This window comes from Macrosteles quadrilineatus, unplaced genomic scaffold (genome assembly GCF_028750875.1).
Source record: "Macrosteles quadrilineatus isolate MER2022 unplaced genomic scaffold, UCM_ALF_1.0 Scaffold_9__3_contigs__length_116548681, whole genome shotgun sequence".
NCBI classification, from domain to species: domain Eukaryota; kingdom Metazoa; phylum Arthropoda; class Insecta; order Hemiptera; family Cicadellidae; genus Macrosteles; species Macrosteles quadrilineatus.
Window position 1 is genome coordinate 91,238,923 of NW_026542602.1, and position 9,393 is coordinate 91,248,315.

Consider the following 9,393-nt stretch of genomic DNA (forward strand, 5'->3'; position numbering starts at 1 on the left):
TCAACATGTCCTTATATTTAACAGTTTCATTATATGTCTTTTTCCGTAGGAAGGAACGTAAGAATACCATGGAAGGAGAAATTTTGATCTTTTAGAAAAAAACTTAATAAATAGCTTTTTTATCATAACATAATGGCTGTTGTAGAATTTAATTACAAGTCATCGGTAATCCGTCAATGAAAAGAAAAATAACTACATCACTAATTTTATTATTGTTAATTTGACCGTCCTGACAATTTTGCAGAAAAAAAGAGAGATTCGATCTCATGATTTATCTTAATCAGAACTATAAATCATAAAACAAACTCCCTATTAAATTAATATAATTTTTTATTGTTATTTTTCTTTATAAAGAAAGCGGTGGAAAATTCCTCAAGTATTTTATTTTTACAATATATTTTTTTTATAACTGTAAAAACTTCTATAGTAAAATAATTATAACAATAAATTCTATGGATTCTCTTCTAAGAAATAACGTATCTCAGGTTTATTGTTGGTGCCAGCATTTATAAACGGACAAAACATTCTTTGTGCTTCTAAGGTGTCGTCATCAACTTGAATTTTAACATCCGAATAAAAAGAGCTTCAAAACACAACAACTCAATTTAGGACTGAGTTAAACATACTGGATTAGTGAAAGAACTAGTCCATAAATCCTACAGGTAAGCCTGGGACTTTTACATGTCCAACTAAAACCATTTCCATGTCATACCACATGTATACGTTGCTCGTCTACATTAGCCTACGTTGAAAGGACTAACAAGGTTTAAAACTAAAAATCCATAAATTTATTTATTAAATTATGTTATAAGTACCTTACCAGTAATAATATACGCATTTTTGTTATAAATTCCATAGTCAATGTTTATTCATTTTATAAATAAAGAGCTTTTTTACAGTTTAGTGTCGATAATAAAGAACCACTTATTACATTCATTCATGGTGTATTGAAAAACTTGTAAGGCATCTTGACGAAATAGAAACTGTATTAAATCTCTTGGGGTTTGTAAACTTAGATTAAAATAAAGATTAATAATATTTTTGAAAACTAACAATAAAAATATTATCTTAACGTAATATGAAGTTGGTTTTCGTATTCTCCTAAATGGATTAAAAAGTTAATTTTCCAAAAATAATTTAAAAGTTATTTTTTATCAATGCATGGAACTATTGAAGTTTATTAAAGACTGCAAAGATCAAAACGCATTTATGAAAGAGGTAATTATAAATGTAATTCTTACATAGAAAATAAATTCGTTCTTTTTTATTGTTGCAAACTGCAGTGCTGAATGTTTGCAAAGCACTTGAGATGAGAAGTTTTATATATTGGTTTCGTTAGCTTAGAATGAAAGATTGACGGAATGTTTGCTTCCTAAATATTATTAACTTAAAGATTCTCTCTAGATTACTAATCTTTGGTCCATATTTGCAAAAGAACTGCACATAAGGTATATTCCTACGAAATTTGATAGGCGATTAAAATACCCAATTGCTGGATTGTAAGATTTTACTAGTACAAATGGGAGACATACAATATATTTTAAGATATTAAACAATTAAGTGACTTAGGCAATTTTATTTAGAGGGTCGCATTCTTTTTGTCTATCAGTAAAAGTTATTCATACTATCAAAACCAACAATCACTAATTGGAATTATTTCTTACTCTAATTGAGCTTACAAATTAAGTTGTCAATCCATAGCACAGCACTAACACAATCCCAACAAACAGTTAAGTCAACTTTCGGTTATTTAAATGTTTATTTTTCAATTTAAAATTAGTATGTTTGGTTGTTTTTATTGTGTACCATTGACATTGCGTTATACAAGTCAAAGTACATTGTTTCTGTCTAATTAATAACGACTATAACAGCTGTGTTATAAGTCAGCTGACAAAAGGACTGTCGTTGAGGACGTTCAACACATCCTTCACAAGAGAGACAATAAGAGTCCTGAATTATGCATGAACTTCTTGCCTCGAAATTAAATTTGGAGTCTTAGTACTTTGTAGGACCGTAGAAGACTTGTAATATGTCGCCAATGTTTAATTTTTTGATGAAACTGCATTGCAAGTGTTTTGTCGCTATATTTATGAAGTTTTTGAATTTTTTGAAATAACAACTAAAATAAAAAAGCAAACATTTTTTTCTTGAATGAAATATTAATAACTGAAGCACTTTAACCCTTTAAATGTTTCTAAATGATTGATTTTCTTAAATTGTTGTACAGATTTTATTGGGGTGAATCTTTTAATGGAAAACCTATTTAAGTATTTCACTTCAGTTTGTTTCCAAATACGTTGGCAAAAATGTTAAGTTTCACTCCAAACTGATAGAAACAGCATTTAAACACAGGTAATATAAATAATGGTTTATGTTAGTTACAGATCATCATGGAAATATGTTTATAAACAATATATCATATTATATTACATTTGTACAATAGCTATAGTTGAGTTTGAATACAGATTTATTCATAACATTTTTCTTTTGTAAAATATATATTAAACGGCTGTCACCAATTTATAGCTTTCCTAGCACGCAGTTAATAGTTTTTTTTAATCTTTTTATCACCAGTTTTGAGGAATGTATTACACTCTACAGCATAACAGGTTGTCCAATTACTAAAAATTTAAAATCGTCAGTATTGCAATATATTCAAACTGAACTGTATCCATTTTCAGCTTAGCATTGTTTCAGAACCATATACAGAAATAGGATATAGCTTAGAAAATGATGAATACCTAATTAAACCCATTCTATCCAGTCACAGTCTATACAAATTTAATGTCGATAATTCAAAAGCTCCCTAGAGTAACATTAGAAGCGTCTACGACCCCAAAGCACATGTTTCAGAAAGTTTCTCAGAGCTAAGATTATGAAATCTCCAAACATGGCTCCAGGGAGGTTATTATTCACTAGCAAGATAACACGTGAGGCAGTTTCTAAGGTCCTCCTGACTTATCGTTGAGTTTTTTCATTCAGGGATCGGATATTTCACAGAACGTCAGAAGTTTAGTTATCCTTTGTGAATAAATCATTTTTAAATGTATTATGAATAAAAGGTGATCCGTGGTTTGTTAACAAACACATAGTATATTTTTAGAGTTGGGGGGCAGGCTAGCCTAGGTAGAGGGGGCTTCTTTGCCTGAGGTACCTGGTTCAAATCCAGCCAATCAATATTTTATTTATGTGATAGGCCGAAAACCCAGTAGTACTAGCCTGAACTAATGTGTAAAACAATTCCGGTTCAGAACTAGCATCCCAGGATTTAAAGGTAAGACATAAAAAGCATATATAAAGAGTAAATTTAACGAAAAACCTCCTTACAATGCTTTGACTGGTATTTCTTGTTCCTTATTTCTTGTTATTCTTTTTTTCGTGAAAAACATATTGACAATAAAATAGTGAAACTGTTAATATCTTAAAACTTTTAATAGGCTCTTAAATATGTTAAAGCTGGTTGTAATTACTGTATAATAAAATCTATTTTACAATTATTCCAACATTTCTGTGTGGGTCAGGCAACATGACATATTTTGAAACGAACTTAGATATCGTTGGTACGCGTTTAGGTTTACCTGTTGTAAAATCAGGCAAGTATATTTTTCTACTGTTCCAGCTCTTAATAAGTTTTTTCCAATCTGCTAAATTCACGGTTGAGAGAAAACACTTTAGTCCAGTCAATGAATGCTCAAAAGGGGGGTGTAGAGAACATGGAGAGGGGGAAATTTTTTTTCTGCGGGAATGTGTTCGGGGTAGTTAGAAGATAAAAATACCAAAAGTTCCCACCCCTGGCCCTGCTGCTTCAGCGGGGGGAGGGGGGGAAAGACCCCATTTTTTAGTTTTTTACTTCTACAGTGAAAACCGTGCATCGTACGGAAAAAATGTAAATTATAAAAAGAAAGATTATGAAATTCTTTACAAGAATGGTCATATTCATTTCTTCCGTATATGCATTGGTTTAAAAGATATTCTCAAAATAATATAAATATTCTTAAATAAATTGATTTTTCATGCGTTTTTTTGTCAAATAAGTTTATATAATCCATTAGCCTGTTGTTGTTTCACATCAATCAGGATAGAAAACATGGATGTTTTTTAACATTAACCTATATAATATAATATATCAATCGTATATATTGTGTTAAAAATAATGTATATAAATTTAAATAAGTTATGTATATTTGTCATGTAAACAAGTAATTTTGGCATAATTATTACACTAAAAATTAAAAAGATTATAGTTGTAGCTATATTTGTCCAGGTTTATTTATATCAATTACCGAAACCAAGACTTCATACTATTGTTCATGGTCTGGCTCACTTGGGACGAGAGGGTCCGACTTCTGTCCCAAAAACTGGTGCCATCTGGAACTGAAAACCACCATCTAGGACATCTCCATCATTCAATTATTGTTGATTAGACTCAGTATTGGGTATCGAAGTGAGAATTCGGTGTAGGCCTATATATTCTTCATCTTCCTCATTCATCAGAATGGGCATTTCATGTAAACAGTTCCCTTAGCAGTTCTGGCATAACGGAGAACAATTATTGGAAATTTTCTTGCATGCGCAAATTGCACATCTGGCACTGTTATAATCTTTAGTACATTTGCAAAATACTTGGTTAAGGGATTAACTGTTCCTGGTTACTATAATTTTGGTGTCTATTTTCAAATGAATATCTACTGACCAGTGGCGGTCCCTTAGGGGTGGGAGGTATATATCCTCTCCGAAATATTTTATTAGCTAACATAAATACTATTAGCTTGAAGATATTTTAGAGCTCAAATGCATATCAAAATACGTTATTGTGCTTTAAATTCCACATTTTTTCGGGGGGGGGGGGGGTTAACCACCGTAGGCCCCCCCCCACGGAAATTAAATCCTGGAACCGCCACTGCTACTGATTTTTTCAATCTGTAGCGTCTTTCTTGGTCTGCATATCGCAGACACTGAAGATCCCCTTTGAGTTTGCCATATAACCTTATGCGTGAGAAATAGCCCATCGATAACCAAATTAAAAGTCGTTAAAACTGTTGTTGGTTGGGTCCAAAGAACTTAAACAGTGCAGGCATTTTTGGTCTTTACTCATACCACTCTCATTAAATAAAGGGAAATGGAGCAGGTTCAAATCGTTAACAATCCTTTAAATCTTGATAATTTTTTTAACTTATACAAATCCTTTGAAACAGAATTAAAGGTTTTGCTGCAACGTTTTAATCATTGATATCGATGGTTGAACTCACAGAGGACAAAGGGAGAGCCATATTTTCCCGTGACAGCCTGTTGTCTGCAAATGATTACAAGCATTACAGCATCGTAACAGTTAACGGATTCATCTCCTACAACCCCAGATGCTATTGACATGATGCCTTGAGTTTCGGGGAAGAGTGGGTGATTTTCAAACATTGCTGTCAGTTTGGAAATATTTGATATTTTATCATTTGTATAATTTAATCAAGGACAACTCTGTTTGGAAAACCAACTACCCTCAGAAATGTGGGATTGGGAGCGCAAAAAAGGTAATCTATTCCCAGTTTTAACCAATGAACCACCTAACCCATGAGAAATATTGGGCTTGTTTTTTGCAAATATACTAAAGATTGTAGCAATGAAAGATGTACATGCAATGAAATGTCCATTAAATGTTCCTCGTTGGCCGATATGCCAAAACTGCTAAGGGGGCCGTTTAAATAGAATGCCAATTCTGATAAATGAGGATAATGAAGAATATATACACTGCACTCTCACATCGATAGCAGATATTGAGTCTAATGAACTAGAATTGGATTATGGAGAGACCGAGACCATGAACAATAGTATGAAGTCTTGGTTTCGGTAATTGATATAAATACCTGGACAAATATAGCTACAACTATAATCTTTTTAATTTTTAGTGTAATAATTATGCCAAAATTACTTGTTTCCATGACAAATATACATAACTTATTTAAATTTATATACACTATTTTTAACACAATATATATACGATTGATATATTGTATTATATAGGTTAATGTTACAAAACCTGTTTTCTATCCTGATTGATGTGAAACAACAACAGGCTAATGAATTATATAAACTTATTTGACAAAAAACGCATGAATAATCAATTTATTTAAGAATTTTTATATTATTTTGAGAATATCTTTTAAACCAATGCATATACGGAAGAAATGAATATGACCATTCTTGTAGAGAATTTCATCATCTTTCTTTTTATAATTTACATTTTTTCCGTACGATGCACGGTTTTCACTGTAGAAGTAAAAAACTAAAAAATGGGGTCTTTCCCCCCCTCCCCCCGCTGAAGCTGCAGGGCCAGGGGCGGGGACTTTTGGTATTTTTATCTTCTAACTACCCCGAACACATTCCCGCAGAAAAAAAATTTCCCCCTCTCCATGTCCTCTACAACCCCTTTATTGAAAAAAAAAAAAAAAAAAAAAAAAAAAAAAGGTTTAAATTATACGATTTTTTTTTTCTCTTATATATTTTTTACTTCCCATTTAAATTAATCTTTTCGCAACTCAGTCTACGCACAGGCCCTGCCTATGTAGACTTTTTCCTTTCTTATAGAATGTATTTTTTTTAACACTTTTATTTACTTATTTCTACAGTATATAATTTTTATTTTGTTAGCTAGTTAGTAATATTTTGCTGTTTCATATTTAAGAAAAGAAAAAAATACAATGTACTTGTCTGTAAATAATTAATGGGAAATAAAATATTATTTCATTATTATTTATTATTATGACTGGACTACTTATATTTATGAACACTTTGATAACACATTGTTTTAGTGTAGGGTGTAAGTAGTTGCTCAATTTCGTCGGATACTAAACCGACAACGACGCTATTTTACTTGACACAATGAGTTATAAGAACCTAACTATTTCTTGTACATCGGTCACATAAAACCATGTGTATATCTGAATAACGTCAAGGTATTATACTAATGACACCATGTTAAGCTCTCAAAAATAGCAAACGCGTATCATAATGGACACGGGTGATTTTTTTATCACGAACAGGCCAATGTCGAACCCTATGTGGTAAATTTTCTATTCATAAATTGTATTTTTTTTACAATTCAGATTGAATTGATTTCATTTTTGTAAGCTAATACTCCATATAAACTTTTGTATGGCAGCATATACAAATGCAAGTTATGAAATTTTCAAAGTAGATTATTCCATTTTAAAAAATCCAAATTTCCATTACAGTATCTCTTGACATAAAAGATCTTTTGGAAGTGATGACAGGGATAAAATATTCCTACACTTTTATGTATGATGGGTTTAGGTATATTTCGAATGGATGGGTTGGTTGTTACCTTACAGGTAATGACATAGTGTTTCGATTCCCTAGGTGGAGATTGGCCTCTTCCTCGTTGACTGTGGGATAAGATAGGACAAAGGACTTTGACCCTAGTATATTAAATATTTTTTTCTCATAATTTGAAATAAAATATATTAAAACTTTATGATACGAAATATCAATGATATAATAACACTAAATAGCCCCGTCACAGCACACCTGTGGGATACAACGAATTTAATTTTATTTCTATTTTATTTATAAGAGATTGAGTTTAGTATACAATAAACATTGTTAATATCGAAGGATCAATGTTGCCCAAGGCAACTTGAGATTACATTCTACTCCTCAGCCTCCATTATCTTCGTAAATACGTCGATGTAGCTTCTTACTCTAATGGAATGGGCTTTTCATTATTCTAAACCAAATCAATATAAAATTAAATGTGACTCTTCATTTTTAACTTACGATATTATATAAAGTATCTGAAATAATACCACAAACCAAACAACTTTACTGTTTTTTCTTTTTGTTTTGTCATTTTTACATATGTGTATGATGTAAAACATTTAATTTTTGTTAGTCAACTAGATAAATGTTTTTAAACAAAACAAAATTGTCTTTACTAAAAAACATTTTTAGTCAAGTTAACATTGCATCGGCAAATCCTATTTTATTGTTATCCAATTGTTGTGGTTTTTATTATGATGTTACATTCGTTGTTTCACTATAAATAACATCTACAGTTTAACAAATTAAAAATTGTGCAAAGTTTAATGAATTTGAATTTAATATTGTGATCGTGGAGTGAAATGTCGGCTTTCTAAATAATGGTAACAACTGGTCGTACAAAATATATAAATCAGGTGAAACTGGCTTGGAGGCTTTGGTTCATGAATATAAATGATATACAACAATTTAGTTTTGAGATTTTGTTTGCTTAAATAATGCCACATTATAAAGAAAATATTGTTCGTTACACCACTTAGAATTGATTTTTTAACCGTAGATTATGGTTACTTTAGCTCTTGTCGAATAATTGTCTTTCTATTCAGTTGAAGACTAATTGTGTCCTCCTTTTTGTAGTAAAACTTTAGAAAGCTTTGGACAACACAAAGGTATTGGACAACAGCTTTAAAGTAAACCTAGAGTTGTATTATTCAGTCAATAGTAAAACATGTATCCTTTTCACTAAAATCAACCACGGCCATTGATGTGGCTCCTTTACCGAGAGGGTGCAAACCATTAAAGCCACATCTGACAGTCAACTGCTCTTTTTGTCAGGCATGTTACTGAGAAAACTATTGCAGCCAAGTTAACAAGCTATGATCAAAGAACATGGGTTAAACTTAAAAGAAAACGTTTCAGAAACAGAACACCTAGTGTTGTGTTTCTGGAAGGTAGGCTCGTTTGAACCAAAAATAGAGATATGGGTCGATTTGAAGAATAAATGTCATTCCAAAGAGTAGGGCTAAACTGGAGGTATGAAAACAAGCTTTGCTAAAAGTTGTTTGTGCATTTGATGACTTATGTTTTAAAAAGAATTAGGTTTAGTTTGTGTACCTTTTATTGTATTATAATTTTTTTGTTTAAAAAACATAGATCTCATAAATCTTTATCACGTTTATGTTTGTCAAAAGGTTTTGAACTATGAACTGTTCCAGTTCAATTTATATGTTGTGATAGTAAATTCTAGGTTTTCTTGATACGGTTGGTGTTAAGCTTTTTTGTCTCCTTTGAAATGAATTTAAGTTCTGTATGCCTTCCGAAACGTGTAAAGCATTAGAAAGAAATTTGGTGTGCGTCTGTTATGCAAAGTGGCGTTTGGTTCACTACAATTAGTTTGCAAAACAGATGGTTCCTAAAAATTAAAACTTTAACTTTGCCTGCTTAGACAACTGAACGAATAACATTTAGGCTAATTTTATTTTAATCGATTTGTAATCAAAAGAAAATTGCCAGTATGTAGATTAAAATAATTCTAAAATGTATTTATACATTAAAAAAAGTTAAAGTTGAAAACAATCTTATTTTTAATTTTCAAAGATGACTAGTAGTCTATAAATTAACATT